We start from the raw sequence: 17,380 nt of genomic DNA on the forward strand, positions 1-17,380 counted from the left end.
GGAAGGAAGAACAAGATCCGCTAGGGATTGCCGCGTGGACACAGACCCAATCAAAACCATGCCACATAATCGTGCAATCGGGAGAGGGACTTAGCTTGTCTGGTTTCAGGAGTTGGGGTGCTAGTTGTCCGGTTTAGTAGTTGAAGGACCAAATTTAGACTTCATCAAGAGTTGAGGGACGAAAAGTATACTTTTCTCAAAAAAAAACAACAACAATGGGTTTATGGCATGGTTGCGGTAGTTGACTCTTAGGCACGTTCGCAGATCTTTGAGGTCTGTTTTTTGTTGTGGAGTTGGAGCTACGGCGGCAGGGCCCATGCAGTGACGATGACGAGCGATGGGTGGTTCGGCTTGGTGTTACTCTACGGTGCCAACCTGCATATTTCTCTTTCGTAGCACGCCCTCTGCGCCAAAGCTGCCTTGTTGTTAGTGTGACTGTTTGGTGCTTCTTTGTTGTGGCGAGGGATTATGATCCGGATATTCAGGATTCAGATTATGACATAGAAGATGGTGATGACGACTTGCGTGACCATAATATTGATGACACTGCAGAATCAGAAGGAAGGGAAATGCTGATCCACAAGGAAAGGTAAAGCAAGTATTGGAGGGAGAAGAAGATTTGGACGAAGAGCTCAATGCACCTGATCCTGATGATGAGATAATTCAGTTCAAATTCAAGACTTTTGAAGATGGAGGTATGCAAAATCCTAAATTCCATGTTGGCTAACTGTTTCCAAATGTTGATTTGCTGAGGACCAGAGTATATATGTCAGCATGCCTAAGAACAATAGGGAAAAGGATTGGGGCAAGATGTGGAGAAGGTTGCCCATGGTATTTGTGGGCTGCCTATGACAACAGAAGCAAAGCATTTCAAGTGAAGACACACTTGTCAGAAGAAGTGGAATGTAAAGGCTTTCACTTGCAAGTTCTTGGTTGAGAAATCTATAGAATCGTATAGAGCAGATGATAAGATGACTTTAGGAACTTTACCAGGACAGTGCAAAAAGAGTGGAACTTGACCCCTAACAGATGCAAACTTGGGAGAGCAAGGAAATTGACAATGGATATTATTTATGGGGATAAGAAAGCTCAATACAGTCACCTCTGGAAGTTTGGACATGAACTTAGGAAAACAAAACCAGGTAGCACTTTTTATCTTAACATAGATGCACAGAGAAGGTTTAGGAGTTGTTACTTCTCTTTTCATGCTTGCAAAAGAGGATTCTTAGCTGGTGTCACATGAAGACCAAATAGGGTTGCCAGATATTAACAACAATAGGGCTTGACCCAAATGATTGTATCTTTCCAGTTGCCATGGCTGTTGTTGATGTTGAGAACATTGAGAATTTGAGGTGATTTCTGCACATGTAGAGAGAAGCAATCTCAGAGATCAACTGTCCATGAACCTCTGTCACGCTCTGCCTTCATCACATCACACGCGGAAAAGATGAACCAGAGGCCTATTCCACCAACCACTGGCACAAAAAGGGTAAGCCTGCAAGGGAAATTAGAGGTTATGAGACAGTTAAAGCTCAAGGCAGCGACGGGCTACAGAGAGTTTGTTGACCAAGCAAAGTTTGATGGTGTCATGGGAGAACTGGAGGAAGCTGAGTCATAAAGAAAGGAGGAGTTAGAGCAAAAGGCAGAACAAGCACAAGCAAGGAAGATTGCTGCTGCTGAAAAGAAGAGAGCTGCAGAAGAAGCGTGGCAGGTTGCAGCTGAAGCTAGAAGGGTTGCAGCTGAAGAGAAGAAAAGAGCAGCTGAAAAGAAGAGAATAATAGCAGCTGAAGAGAAGAAAAAGACAGATGAACAGAGGAAAAGATCTGGTGCAGCTGTAGCTGAAGTGCTGAACATAGCGCTAGTGGGAGTGGAGCACCAAAGAGAGTAGAAAGTTCTTTTATGTTCATGGTTACCATTTTGTGTTTTCCAAAGACACTAGTTCTTTTACATTCGCAAAAAAAGAGAGAAGACACTAGTTCTTTTATGAATGATTTGGGCGATAGTGATCTTATTCCTTGAGGATTGTGGCCATTTTATGAATGTTCTTTATTGGTGCCGCATTCTTGTGCTTTTTGACATGCAATTTTATGGTATGGTCTTACATGAATTGTATGAATGATTCTAGAAAATTTGAACCACTTGTTTGTGAGAATTCGACTGCTAATATTCTGGGTCAACAGTGTTCTCCTCTATTCCTTTTATTTTTCTCTTTTGCAAGCATCATGTGGTGGGGAAAAATCTAGACACATATATCTAGTTGGATATGAGTGATCATGAGTTATTATTGTTGACATCAATCTTGAGGTGAATAGGTTGAAAAGCGAAATTATAAGCCCCTATCTTTCTATGTGTCCGGCTGAAACCTTTTGCTCCATATATATGGTGTGAGTGTTAGCAATCATAGAGGACTAATGATGGTTGAGTATGTGGACTTGCTAAATAAAGCTCCGACATGAGACCCTGAAAAGATGATGAATTGCAATTGCATTGTTGACTGAGAACATAGTTTGTTAGTTTTTAAGAAACTTTATTCCTTATACTTTGATGTTGTGATGAATTGTTACTTGCTCATGAGAAGTTTTGTGATAAAGTTTATTGCTATTATAATAATGATCATGATGCTATTATGTCTGTATTTTGTTTTTATCGACCTCTCTCTCTCTCTCTCTCTAAAACATGTGGACATGTTTATAGATATCGGCTTTCGCTTGAGGACAAACGAGGTCTAAGCTTGGGGGAATTGATACGTACATTTTGCATCATGTTTTACTACTATTATTTATAGTGTTTTTAACCAATATAAACTTTGTGGAGCGATTCTAATGTCTTTTCTCTCTTGCAAGATTTACTTAAAGAGGGAGATTGTCGCCAGCTGGAATTCTGGACCTGAAAAAACTACGTCAGAGATACTTATTCTGCACATCTCCAAATGAGCTAAAATTTCACGAAGATTTATTTTGGAATATATAAAAATTATTGGAGAAAAGAAATATCAGAGGGGGCCACCTAGGTGCCCAATGTTGGAAATATGCCCTAGAGACAATAATAAAATGGTTATTATTATATTTCTTTGTTCATGATAATTGTCTATTGTTCATGCTATAGTTGTGTTATCCGGAAATCGTAATACATGTGTGAATACATAGACCACAACATGTCCCTAGTGAGCCTCTAGTTGACTAGCTCGTTGATCAATAGATGGTTACGGTTTCCTGACCATGGACATTGGATGTCATTGATAACGGGATCACCTCATTAGAAGAATGATGTGATGGACAAGACCCAATCCTAAGCATAGCACAAGATCGTGTAGTTCGTCTGCTAGAGCTTTTCTAATGTCAAGTATCATTTCCTTAGACCATGAGATCGTGCAACTCCCGGATACCGTAGGAATGCTTTGGGTGTACCAAACGTCACAACATAACTGGGTGGCCATAAAGGTGCACTACAGGTATCTCCGAAAGTGTCTGTTGGGTTGGCGTGAATCGAGACTGGGATTTATCACTCCGTATGACGGAGAGGTATCTCTGGGCCCACTCGGTAATGCATCATCATAATGAGCTCAATGTGACTAAGTAGTTGGTCACGGGATCATGCATTACGGAACGAGTAAAGTGACTTCCCGGTAACGAGATTGAACGAGGTATTGGGATACCGACGATCGAATCTCGGGCAAGTAACGTACCGATTGACAAAGGGAATAGTATACGGGATTACTTGAATCCTCGACATCGTGGTTCATCCAATGAGATCATCGTGGAACATGTGGGAGCCAACATGGGTATCCAGATCCCGCTGTTGGTTATTGGCCAGAGAGCTGTCTCGGTCATGTCTGCATGATTCCCGAACCCGTAGGGTCTACACACTTAAGGTTCGATGACGCTAGGGTTATAAGGAAGATTTGTATGTGATTACCGAATGTTGTTCGGAGTCCCGGATGAGATCCCGGACGTCACGAGGAATTCCGGAATGGTCCGAAGGTGAAGATTTATATATGGGAAGTCATCATACGGTCACCGGAAATATTCGGGGGTATACCGGTATTGTACCGGGACCACCGGAGGGGTTCCGGGGGTCCACCGAGAGGGTCCACCTGCCCCGGAGGGCCTTATGGGCTGTAGGTAGAAGGGAATCAGCCCCTAAGTGGGCTGGGCGCCATTCCCCCCTAGGGCCCATGCGCCTAGGGTTGGGGGGGGGTGTCGTGGAATTGTCACGGCAGATGTCCTCGGGCTAGGACTTAGTCGTGGAGCCATCGCTACTAGGAAGCTCGAAGGGGTTAAGCGGGACAAGGAACACGAGGGTTTATACTGGTTCGGCCCCTTACGGTGAAGGTAAAGCCTACGTCCAGTTTTCGGTGGTATTGATTAGGGTTTCGATGACCAGGGAGCTTAACTGCTATGCCTGGCTCTCGACGAGATTGTTCTTGTCCCTAAGCCGCTGTCGGGTCGTCCCTTTATATAGGGAGGCTGACGCCCTACAGCTCTCAGAGTCCCGGCCGGCTCATAAGAGTGTCCGGCTCGGACTCTTAACTATTCTGCCTTACACTACAAGTTCTACCATAATAATGATTGTAACTACGGGCCTTAAGCCATATCCGGGTCTTAAGCCCATCTTCGGCCCACCGTCTTTAAGCTTGGCGTCGGGCTTCTGGCAATGACCATTAGAGTAACCCGGCCCCTCCTGGCGGGTGACTCTAAGGTCTATATCCTCAACATTAGGCCCCAGATTGATTTGAGCCGGCTCATGTCAATCTTCAATCCTTTCGACAGAAAATCGCCGGCTTACAATTGTGTGAAGGCCATAACCCGGCGTGACGTCATCCTCTGGACTCCGGATAATCCGCCGTGACGTCATCTTCCATTAAGCCCGTTTTTTACTCCGCCAGATCCGCAACGGATCTTTACCTTTACTGTCATCCCAAAAATCGAGGCGTTTCGTGGGGAGATAACCACGCCGTGGTCTCCTTGATTCTCGCGCCCACTTATGAGCTCACCCTTATAAATAGGCCGGCCCGACGGGCTTCTCCGCCACCCTTCTTCCTCCTCGCGCCACTACTCCTCTACTCGAGCTCGAACTCTGCCGCCGCCGCCTCGCCCCGGTCTTCGTCAACCTCGGCCGCTGCATCACCCTGACTCGGTCCAGACAAACGGCGACAACCTCCGCTCCTCTTCAGCATCGGTGAGTCCTCGCTACTCCATAGGGCAGATCCGCACTAGGGCTTCACAGTTCTTCCTCTGTTCTTCGTAGTTCCTCGCGGCCCGCAGTAGATTTGAATTTTACTGCCTCTTTTTTATCTTAGTATAAGGTAGAACTAGTGCGGCGGCTGTTTAGCATTCATCTCAAATCCAAGTAAGCCTCGTTTTACTGCATAAGAGCCTTGTTCGAGCTTAAGAACTTCCTCGCGTCTGTTTCTAGGTCTAGAAACTTTTCTTTTGCCCGACCATTTTGATCCAAAATAGTTACTACAATGTGTGAAACCTGTTTTACCACACTTAGTAAAAAACTGCAATCATTGAATCACGGCGGCTTACATTTCCGGTTTAAAGAAAATTATGCGCCATAAAATTGTCCGGCTCAGCTGTGATAAGGCCGTAGACAATCAAATTACTCTTAATACCTCTACGGCTTGAATAACCCGCTGTACTTAGGTATATACCATTAGTCCCCTTCACAAGCCGCCACCTTGACTTTGAACTGTAGATTTCCTCCGGCTTATAATTAATCCGGACGTTTTCCTTTTGTCCTAGACTGCCGACTTTCACCATGCCTCCCAAAGCTCCCAAAGCTTCCATCACTTGCAACTGGATGAGGTCCAATGTCACCAGTGAGACCCTAGCAGATTTTGTCAAGTCTGGATATCTGCCCAAGAAGGACGTCATGTCCTACCGTGCCCCTGATCTGTCAGAAGAGAGACCACAACCAAAGGACGGGGAGGTAGTGATTTTTGCGGATCATATGAGCCGGGGCTTCGCACCGCCCGGCTCAAAGTTTTTCAGAGACGTTCTAAACTTCTTCGACCTGCGGCCTCAGGACATAGGACCCAACTCAGTGTCCAACATCTGCAACTTCCAAGTATTCTGCGAGGTTTACCTTGGAGAAGAACCTAGTCTGCTGCTCTTCAGAGAGCTTTTTTACTTGAACCGTCAGAATGAGTGCGCCAATGGGCCAAGTCTGGAGTTAGGTGGCATCTCCATCCAGCGGCGAAGGGACTGCCTTTTCCCATACGCAGAGCCGCCAAGCCACCCCAAAGATTGGAATCTGACGTGGTTCTACTGCCAAGACACGTCGCCGGCTGATGAAAGTCCGTTGGCCGGCTTTCGCCCCTCTCGTCTGGAGTCAACACACCCACTGTCTGACAAGCTGACGCAAGCGGAGCGCCAGCCTCTACTCCCCACCATAAACAAGATCAAGGCTCTTTTGGGAAATGGTCTCAACGGAATCGATCTGGTCCGGGTCTGGATCTCCTGGCGGGTGATCCCATTAAGCCGCCGTCCCGGCTTAATGTGCGAGTACACAGGACAAAAGGATGACCCCCAGAGACACAGCCGCAATGATCTTCCGGAAGATGTTGCAGAGGAGATGACCAAGGCTCTCTTGAACGAGAGCCTGGCAGACTGCGGGAGGACCGGGTTAGCCCCCTTCTGCAAAACCAACCCAGCCCCAGCGGTAAGCCACTGCTTTAAACATTTTATCTTTGTCCACAGATAACCTTCATCTGGATCTTTAATAAATCATCATTGTATTTTTCAGGCTGACGACAAGTTCTGGCGGGTCAAGTATGACCATGACGCGGCGAAGAAGGCCAGAAAGGCGAAGAAAGCCCCCAAGAAAGCCGCTCCCCATAAGAAGGGAAGTAGGCCCACTGCTTCGGAGCTGTTGCAGCTAAGTGACAGCTCCGAGTCTGAGGTAATTCCTAAACCTGTAAGCTCTTGTTATACTTGTTGTTTTAGTTCTGTTCGCCTTATCAATGTTGTTTATCAGGAGGACACCGGAGCCAGTAACCCGGTGGTTGAAGAGGTAACAATACTTTCCTCCGACTCGGAGCCCTTGCCACGGCTGAAAACCCGAAGAGTAACCCGGAAAGTAAGCTTTTCCCATCCTTTAGCTTACCAAGATCCTCAATTTATTTTGAAGCGACAGGTTCATGAGAGCCGGCGGCATACCCGGACCAACAAGGACACTGACCTCTCCTCCGGGTTACCTGATGCATCAAGGAAACGCCGGACCGAGGTGATCACAAAATTGTACCCTTTTCATCCTTTTGCGGGTGTTATACGCCAACCGCTTAATTCTTCTGACTCAAATTATCAGGAGACTTCCCCTTCTTCCGGTGATTCTATGCAGTCGAATCTACCGGCTTTCAAGACCGTGCCCGGGTAATGATAACCATCTCACGTTGTTCTGATCTTTACTCATACTTTTGTACTAACCTTTGTTGTTCTTTCAGTGCCCAGGCAAAGCTCACCAAGAGGGCGAAGAAAACCAAGTCGGCCGGAGAGCCGGATTTGCCTGAACCGGAGGTGACGGTTCAAGAACCGCCAGCTGCCTCCGCCCCCGAAGCCACCGCTCCAATCGACAAGGCACCTGTAGAAGCTTCTGCTGACCCGGAGGCCTCCGGCTCGGCTCAGCCAACAAATGACCCGGACATGGAAATCACCCGGACGGAATTTGTTGAGCCGGGGAGGCCTACGGCACTGGCCAAGTGCTCTGCCAAGGGGGAATTACTGCAGCCCCGCCGGGTCAGTCTGGATCTAACTGACTATGCCAACCTGAGCATCGGAGAGCTCGTCTCCGGCTATGTCAGCCAAGTGCACAAGAGCCGGGACGCAGAGGTTGCCATGGTGACCCAGATCCAGCAGAAATCTGAGGTATTATCCTTCTGTCCTATTACTTACTGCCTAGTTACCTTTACCATGCTAGCCCCCAAGTCGACGACTTATGATTGAATATGTTGTAGACTTAAGTTCCGGCTTAGCCAATTGAATCGGTAATTTGTAGATAAGAACATTCGATACACATTAGCCCCCAAGTGCCAAGTGTCTTTGCTTGGAAAACACTTGGGACTTATCTTCCGGCTTACTTGCATGAACCGGAAAGTTGTAAATAGAAACGTTGAACATGCATTAGCCCCCAAGTACCAAGTGTCTTTGCTTGGAAAACGCTTGGGACTTTAAATTTGTATAGTAACTGTTCATGCCATAACCCGGACATTTATACAGGCTGCTGGCAAGAAGCTTGAGGCTGACCTTGCTGATCTTAAGAACCGGCTGAAGATGCAAGAGATGGAGACCCGGAAGGCAAATGCCAAGTTCGTGTCCAGCATCGCCGCACAAGAGAAGCTGAAGACAGAGTTTGACGCTGAACGAAAGGCGTGGGCCGAAGAAAAGGCCGCATTGGTGAACCGGGCTGATCAGGCGGAGAGGGCCCTGTCAGAGAAGACGGCCGAACTCTCCGGCTTAAAGCGCCAAGTGTCTCAAATGGTTGCTGCAATCTTCGGTTAGTCATCCGTCGGCTTTCATTCAGTTTAAAATTTTAATGCCTCATAACTCACCCTGGTCGGCGGCTTGTCCTGCTCTATGAAACAGGTTCCAGAAGTGCCAACCTCAACCAGAGTGTGGTAACCAAGCTAAAGGCCGTGTACACCCTAGTGGAGCAACTCTACACCGGGTCACAACGTGCCTTAGCTGTGGTGGCCTTATCCAACGAGGTGCCGACTCACTTGGCGGAGGTTCTTCGTCGGCTCGCCGTTCTGCCTCAACGTATCCAAGAGCTGCGACGGGCCTCTGCGAGATCCGGAGCGATCGCCGCGCTGAGCCGGGCCAAGGCTTTCCTGCCGGAGCTAGACCCGGCAGACATCGCCCTCGGCTATCCAAGTCTGAAGGAAGACGGCACGGCTTTCGACCAAAAAGACTTCGCCGCCTGCGTGAAGATCGTGCGCCCGGTGGCAACTCTTATTGGAAACGACACAGATCTGACCAAGTACCAGCCGGGTTATAATGCGGAAAATCAGAGGATTCCAACCCCTCGCTATGAAGCTCTGAGTTTAATTCCGCCGGCTCGTCAGCACACCTTCGCCCCGGAGATTGACCCGGCCGGGTTAATTGACGAGGAAGCCCAATTCGAAGGGCTGAGCGGCATCGACTGGAAGTCGTCGACTTTCCAGACCTTGGGAACAGCCAGAGGTGAAGAAAGAGATGAGCCGGAGACTTCCACCCAGCAAGCGTCTTAACTTCTGCAGCCGGCTTACCAAACAATGCTCCACCCTTTTGGACTCGATGAGTCTTGTAATAGAGTAGGTGCAACACTTTATCTTTGCCGTGCCATCGTGCATGTATTGAATGCTGAAGTCTATTGAAGTTGTCTCTTGATATTTCTCCGGGTCATTCATTCTCCTTAGTCTCAAATAATTGCCTTGAACTATCCTGCATAAAAGGACAAATTGCAAGTCTCTAGGCGGCTTACCGCGCTGAGAATCATCGGTTTTAGATATATAACCCGGATATGAATCAAAAAAGATTGACCCTTAATTATGTCCTTAATATAGCCGTGATAACACACTTAGCGGCCTGCAAGCATATTTCCAGTTTAGATAACCCGGGTAATAAGGTTGGTACCTTAACTCCGGTGTATCTGTCTTAATGACACCTATTGTGTTCAACCAACACTGGAAATCAAAATTTAAACCGGCCAAGCGAGACCCGTCTGTACACACTCTGACATAATCAGAGAAAACTTGTGATAAAGCGGAAGAACTTGGGGGGCTTCCGGTTCGAATTCGACCAGAGACCCGGCCCAAAGGGGTTAAGCTAAGATTCAGATACGATCATATAGCCCCCAGTGGGTGTGGCGATGCCAATCAAGAGGGTACCGACAGCTATGTTCTCTTTGGTTCGAATACGACCCATGTTTGAACAGGAAGCCCCCAAGTGATTTTAAGAATTGTTTAACGACGCTGATTCTAATACGATCCACGTCGGTTCTCAAAGGGGTTAAACTATGATTCAAATATGATCAGAGAAAACCTCCCAATGAGCTCGGCACTTTGCCAATCAAATGGGTATCGACAACTATGTTCTCTTTGGTTCGAATACGACCCATGTTTGAACAGGAAGCCCCCAAGTGACCTGATTACCTGCGGCTAGATTTGAATATGATCATAAGCCGGATCCTCCTTCAAGTTACCATGTTAATCTTGCAAAGAAAGCACATGCACATTTGGAGGAGAAAAAAGGACAGAGGTCCTGCTTTATTGCTTTATCATAATATATACATGGCTGAGAGAAATATGTACATTATGAGAGCCGGTGGCTCAAGTGTAGTAAGGCCGAAGCTGGGCTATGTTCCACGGCCGACGGGTCTCTTCCTCCGACTTACGTGAATCCTTGTACTCCCGAACGTCAATGAGGTAATACGACCCGTTGTGCAAGTTCTTGCTGACCACAAAGGGCCCTTCCCAAGGCGGGGATAACTTGTGCGCATCAGTTTGATCTTGGATGAGCCGGAGCACGAGGTCCCCTTCCTGGAAGACCCGGGATTTAACCCGGCGGCTATGATAACGGTGCAGGTCTTGTTGGTAAATCGTTGAACGGGCTGCTGCCACATCACGCTGTTCGTCCAGCAAGTCAAGAGCATCTTGGCGCGCCTGTTCATTATCCGCCTCAACGTAAGCCGCCACTCGAGGTGAGTCATGACGGATGTCACTGGGGAGGACTGCTTCTGCCCCATAAACCATGAAGAAAGGTGTAAAACCTGTAGACCTGTTGGGAGTAGTGTTGATGCTCCATAACACGGAGGGCAACTCCTCCACCCAACAACCCGGCGTCCGTTGCAAAGGGACCAAAAGCCGGGGCTTGATGCCCTTCAGAATCTCCTGATTAGCTCTCTCAGCTTGACCATTGGATTGAGGATGAGCCACTGAGGAAACATCAAGTCGGATATGCTCTCGTTGACAAAACTCTTCCATGGCGCCTTTGGAGAGATTGGTGCCATTGTCAGTGATAATGCTGTGCGGAAAACCAAAGCGAAAGATCACCTTTTTCATAAACTGAACCGCCGTGGCCGCATCACACTTGCTAACGGGCTCCGCCTCAACCCACTTGGTAAACTTGTCAACTGCCACCAAAAGGTGGGTCTTCTTATCCTTGGACCTTTTGAAAGGCCCAACCATATCAAGCCCCCAGACCGCAAAGGGCCAAGTAATTGGGATCATCCTCAGCTCTTGAGCCGGTACATGAGCCCGTCGCGAGAACCTTTGGCAACCATCACACTTACTGACCAAGTCCTCTGCATCAGCATGAGCCGTCAACCAATAAAAACCATGACGAAAAGCCTTGGCCACAAGAGACTTTGAGCCGGCGTGATGGCCACAATCCCCTTCATGGATCTCACGCAAGATTTCTTGACCTTCCTCAGGGGAAACACAACGCTGAAACGCTCCCGTAACACTGCGGTGATGCAACTCCCCATTGATAACAATCATTGACTTAGCCCGCCGGGTTATTTGCCTGGCCAAAGTTTCATCCTCAGGCAACTCGCCCCGGGTCATGTAAGCCAGATATGGCATTGTCCAATCTGGTATGATATGGAGAGCCGCCACCAGTCGTGCCTCCGGGTCAGGGACAGCCAAGTCTTCTTTTGTAGGCAACTTAACAGAAGGGCCATACAAGACGTCCAGGAAAGTGTTAGGCGGCACCGGTTTTCGCTGAGAGCCCAGCCGGCTTAAAGCATCCGCCGCCTCATTCTTCCTGCGATCGATGTGTTCCACTTGGTAACCCTGAAAGTGCCTAGCAATGGCATCAACCTCGTGGCGATAAGCCGCCATGAGAGGGTCCTTGGAATCCCACTTTCCTGATACTTGTTGAGCCACCAAGTCTGAGTCGCCGAAGCACCTTACCCGGCTTAAGCTCATCTATTTAGCCATCCGAAGACCATGGAGTAAGGCCTCGTACTCAGCCGCGTTGTTAGTGTAAGGAAACAGCAACTGTAGCACATAATGGAACTTGTCACCTTTAGGGGAAGCCAACACGACTCCGGCCCCCGAGCCCTCCAACTGCCTGGACCCATCAAAGTGAATAGTCCAATATGTGTTATCCGGCTTCTGCTCGGGCACCTGTGACTCTGTCCAGTCATTGATGAAATCCACCAAGGCCTGAGATTTAATAGCAGTGCGTGGCATGTATTTGAGACCATGAGGTCCAAGCGCTATAGCCCACTTAGCTACTCTCCCCGTGGCCTCTCTGTTTTGAATGATATCACCAAGAGGGGCAGAGCTGACTACGGTGATGGGATGACCCTGAAAATAATGCTTAAGTTTCCGGCTCGCCATGAACACGCCATACACAAGCTTCTGCCAATGCGGATACCGCTGCTTGGACTCAATGAGCACTTCGCTGACATAATAAACCGGCCGCTGAACCGGATGCTCCCTACCCTCCTCCTTGCGCTCCACCACAATAGCCACACTGACGGCTCGTGTGTTCGCCGCCACATATAATAATAAGGGCTCCTTATCAACCGGAGCAGCAAGGATTGGAGGCTCTGCCAGCTGCTTCTTCAAATCCTCAAAGGCAGTATTAGCTGCATCATTCCAGACAAAGTCATCAGTCTTCTTCATCAACTGATATAATGGCATGGCCTTCTCACCCAGACGGCTTATAAACCGGCTTAACGCAGCGATGCGACCCGCCAAGCGCTGAACGTCATTTATACACGCCGGCTTAGCTAGGGAGGTGATGGCCTTGATCTTCTCTGGGTTAGCTTCAATGCCTCTGTCAGAAACCAAAAAACCCAAGAGTTTGCCTGCAGGAACACCAAAGACACACTTGGCCGGGTTAAGCATCATCTTGTAGACCCGGAGATTATCAAAGGTTTCTCTCAAATCATCTATCAGGGTTTCCTCCTTTATGGACTTAACCACAATATCGTCCACATAAGCATGAACATTGCGCCCAATCTGTTTATGAAGACAGTTCTGCATGCATCGCTGATAAGTCGCCTGTGCACACTTGAGTCCAAAGGGCATGGACACATAGCAGAAGGCTCCAAAGGGAGTGATGAACGCCGTCTTCTCCTGGTCCTTAACCGCCATTTTAATCTGATGATATCCGGAATAAGCGTCCAGGAAACTTAAACGCGCACAACCGGCCGTAGCATCAATAATTTGACCAATACGGGGAAGGGCAAAAGGATCAGCCGGATACGCCTTGTTCAAGTCCGTGTAGTCTACACACATCCGCCAAGTGCCGTTCTTCTTGAGTACGAGCACCGGGTTAGCTAACCACTCTGGGTGAAAGACTTCAACAATAAACCCGGCCGCCAAGAGCCGGGCCACCTCTTCACCAATAGCTTTCCACCTCTCTTCATTAAACTGCCGAAGGAACTGTCTGACCGGCTTAAATTTCGGATCAACATTGAGAGTGTGCTCAGCGAGTTCCCTAGGTACACCTGGCATGTCAGAAGGTTTCCATGCGAAGATGTCCCTATTCTCACGGATGAACTTGATGAGCGCGCCTTCCTATTTCGGATCCAAATTTGCACTGATGCTAAACTGCTGAGATGAATCTCCTGGGACAAAATCAACGAGCTTAGTCTCATCAGCCGACTTAAATTTCATCGCCGGCTCATTTTCCGTAGTCGGCTTTTTCAGAGAGGTCATATCTGTTGGGTCAACATTATCTTTGTAAAACTTCAACTCCTCTGTTGCACAAACAGATTCTGCATAAGCTGCATCGCCTTCCTCACATTCCAAGGCCACCTTCCGGCTGCCGTGAACCGTAATGGTCCCATTGTGACCTGGCATCTTGAGCTGTAAGTACACATAACACGGCCGTGCCATGAACTTGGCGTAAGCCGGCCGTCCAAATATAGCATGGTACGGGCTTCTTATCTTGACCACCTCAAAGGTCAATTTCTCCACCCTGTAGTTGTTCTCATCTCCAAAGGCCACTTCCAATTCAATCCTGCCGACTGGATAAGCCGACTTACCAGGTACCACACCGTGGAAAATAGTGTTGGACTGGCTGAGGTTTTTATCAATCAACCCCATACGACGGAAAGTCTCATAATAGAGGATGTTGATGCTGCTGCCTCCATCCATGAGCACCTTAGAGAACTTATATCCTCCCACCTGAGGAGCCACTACTAAGGCCAAGTGACCCGGATTATCCACCCGGGGAGGGTGATCCTCCCTACTCCACACTATAGGCTGTTCAGACCACCGCAAGTAGCGTGGAACCGCCGGCTCAACGGCATTTACTGCCCTCTTATGAAGCTTCTGATCTCGTTTACACAGACTGGTGGTAAACACATGATACTGTCCACCGCAAAGCTGCTTTGGATTGGTCTGATAACCCCCCTGCTGCTGCTGATGACCCTGGCCAGACTGCTGATTAAAGCCCCCTTGACCGTTCTGAGGATTAGAATTTGAGCCGCCGCTCGGGCCATGAAAACCGCCGGCGCCTGAGCCGCCGCCCGGGCCATTGTAGTTCTTAAAGGCCTTCATGATTGCACAATCCTTCCATAGATGAGTCGCTGGCTTCTCTCTAGAGCCATGCCTTGGACAAGGCTCATTCAACAGCTGCTCCAGTGTCGGTCCTGACCCGCCGCCTCGGGGAGGGGGCCTCCCCTTGCGTCGCTGGTTATTGCCTTGTGCGCTGGCATTGGCTACAAACTCTAGGCTGCTATCTGCCTTGCGCTTGCCTCCTCCTTGGTTCCCCGGGTTATGCTGAGGACCCTTGCCATTGCCATTCTTCTTTCCCTTCCCTGTCCTTTCATCATCTGAAGGGGGATCCTTGGTACCATCAGAATCGGCGTACTTGACAAGAGCTGCCATTAGTGTACCCATATCACTGCAGTTGCGCTTAAGCCGCCCGAGTTTCATCTTCAGGGGCACAAAACGACAATTCTGCTCCAGCATTAAAACTGCTGAGCCGGCATCCATCTTGTCTGACGAGTGTATGATCTCCTTAACCCGGCGAACCCAATGTGTCGTAGACTCACCCTCCTGCTGCTTACAGTTAGTCCAATCCACAATTGACATAGACTGCCTACAGGTATCTTTGAAGTTTTGGATGAACCGGGCTTTCAGCTCAGCCCAAGACCCGATGGAATTCGGCGGTAGCCCTTTTAACCAAGTGCGGGGAGTCCCATCCAACATCATGGTGAAGTACTTGGCCATTGCCGCCTCACTGACCTCCAGTAGTTCCATGGCCATCTCATAACTCTCGATCCAGGCTGCGGGTTGTAAGTCAGCCGTGTAGTTGGGCACCTTCCTAGGGCCTTTGAAGTCCTTGGGTAAACGTTCATTGCGGATAGCCGGCACTAAACAGGGGACACCTCCCGTCCTGGTACGGATACCCACGTCGACGGAAGTCGTCGGATAAGCCGGGGGGGGGTCTAGTAAGCCGTCAATTGAGGCACCTGCTCCGCCTCTTGCCGCGCTCTATCTTGGTCTGCTGCGTGACAGGCTCCGTTATAAGACAGGCCATGGCCAGGGGGCGGGTCATGGCGTCGGACGTTACTTGAGCCGGTCGCTGAGACCATGTGCCTGCTGTAACTCGGGCTCCGGCCCGGACGAGGGGTCGAGTGGATCCTATCCCGGCTGTAGGAGTACGCCTCTTGCTGCGCCAGTGCCGTCTGAAGGAGTTCCCTGACCCGGCGGGTTTCAATAGCCGTCGGAGAGTCGCCGTCAACTGGGAGAGCCGCCAGCCGTGCTGCCGCAGCGACCATGTTCTCCAGCGGGTTATTATAATGACCCGGGGGTGTTGGCACATACTGAGGCGGGGCAGGGGGTACCTGGGGAGGCCCCATCACTCGTGGCTGAACAGGGGGCCCAGACCCGGGCGCTATGACCCCTGGCGGGTTACTAGACCCTGCACCTTGCATGCTGAAGAGGTTGCGTGGATCGTAAACCGGCGGGAGCCGAGATTGGGTCTTTTGATGCCTCCTTCTCATGACCTCATTGGACGCGTTCTGATCCATCGTGAGCTGGAAGGACTGCGCCTGGATCAACTGAGTTTGGGCATCGAGAGCCGCCCTCTCCGCAGCCATCCTGATCCCTTCCGCTGCAAGGTCCTCCTTAGCTTTCACTAGATCCAATTTTAACTGTGCCACCTCCGCATCATGCTGAGCTTGATCCGCCGGGTCAACCGTGGCGGTTAACATGGCCGTCATCTTGTCCGTGAGATCCATCAGTACCTGAGCCGGAGAAGGCACCGGGTTTCCCTCTCCAGCCGCGGGGTTCTGAACAGGCTGTGCACCGGCCATAAAGATTCCCACCCGGCTTGGCGGCTCAAATAGGTCCGGAATACTGTCACCATCGGAACAACCCATGAGCCTGCCATCTTGAAGTTGATACAACGAGTTTGACTCATCGGTGGCCGACTCGCCGTCAGAGCCGGCGGCCGTCTCATCACCAGATCCAGATCGATCAGAGAGTCCTCCGTGGATACACCCCACAAAAGCATGCCTTAAGGCAGGCCGGGCCCGGGCGGTCATGCGCGCTGAGCCACCTTAATGAGATCGGCGCAGAGATCCGGCTCAGGGCCCGGCTCACCAATCTTGCCAATGAAAACATGAATTCCGCCGAAGGGGATCCGGTACCCGTACTCAATTGAGCCGGCGTCGGGGCCCCAGTTTGCATCGTCGATGTAGAGCTTGCCGCGACGACTCTTGGTCATCTGGCCCATAGCGTATCCCTTGAGCCCTTCGAAGCTGCCCTTCAAGAACTCAAATCCACCGTGCGCTGGCCCCACGGTGGGCGCCAACTGTCGTGGAATGGTCACGGCAGATGTCCTCGGGTTAGGACTTAGTCGTGGAGCCATCGCTACTAGGAAGCTCGAAGGCGTTAAGCGGGACAAGGAACACGAGGGTTTATACTGGTTCGGCCCCTTACGGTGAAGGTAAAGCCTACGTCCAGTTTTCGGTGGTATTGATTAGGGTTTCGATGACCAGGGAGCTTAACTGCTATGCCTGGCTCTCGACGAGATTGTTCTTGTCCCTAAGCCGCTGTCGGGTCGTCCCTTTATATAGGGAGGCTGACGCCCTGCAGCTCTCAGAGTCCCGGCCGGCTCATAAGAGTGTCCGGCTCGGACTCTTAACTATTCTTGCCTTACACTACAAGTTCTACCATAATAATGATTGTAACTACGGGCCTTAAGCCATATTCGGGTCTTAAGCCCATCTTCGGCCCACCGTCTTTAAGCTTGGCATCGGGCTTCTGGCAATGACCATTAGAGTAACCCGGCCCCTCCTGGCGGGTGACTCTAAGGTCTATATCCTCAACAGGGGGGAACCCTAAAGGGGGCGCCCCCCTTGCTTGGGGGGCAAGCCCCCTCCCCCTTGGACGCCTGTGACGCCCCCGGTTTGACCGTACACTAATCAT

The sequence above is a fragment of the Aegilops tauschii genome, chromosome 6, assembly GCF_002575655.3.
Source record: "Aegilops tauschii subsp. strangulata cultivar AL8/78 chromosome 6, Aet v6.0, whole genome shotgun sequence".
In the NCBI taxonomy this organism is placed as follows: Eukaryota; Viridiplantae; Streptophyta; class Magnoliopsida; order Poales; family Poaceae; genus Aegilops; species Aegilops tauschii.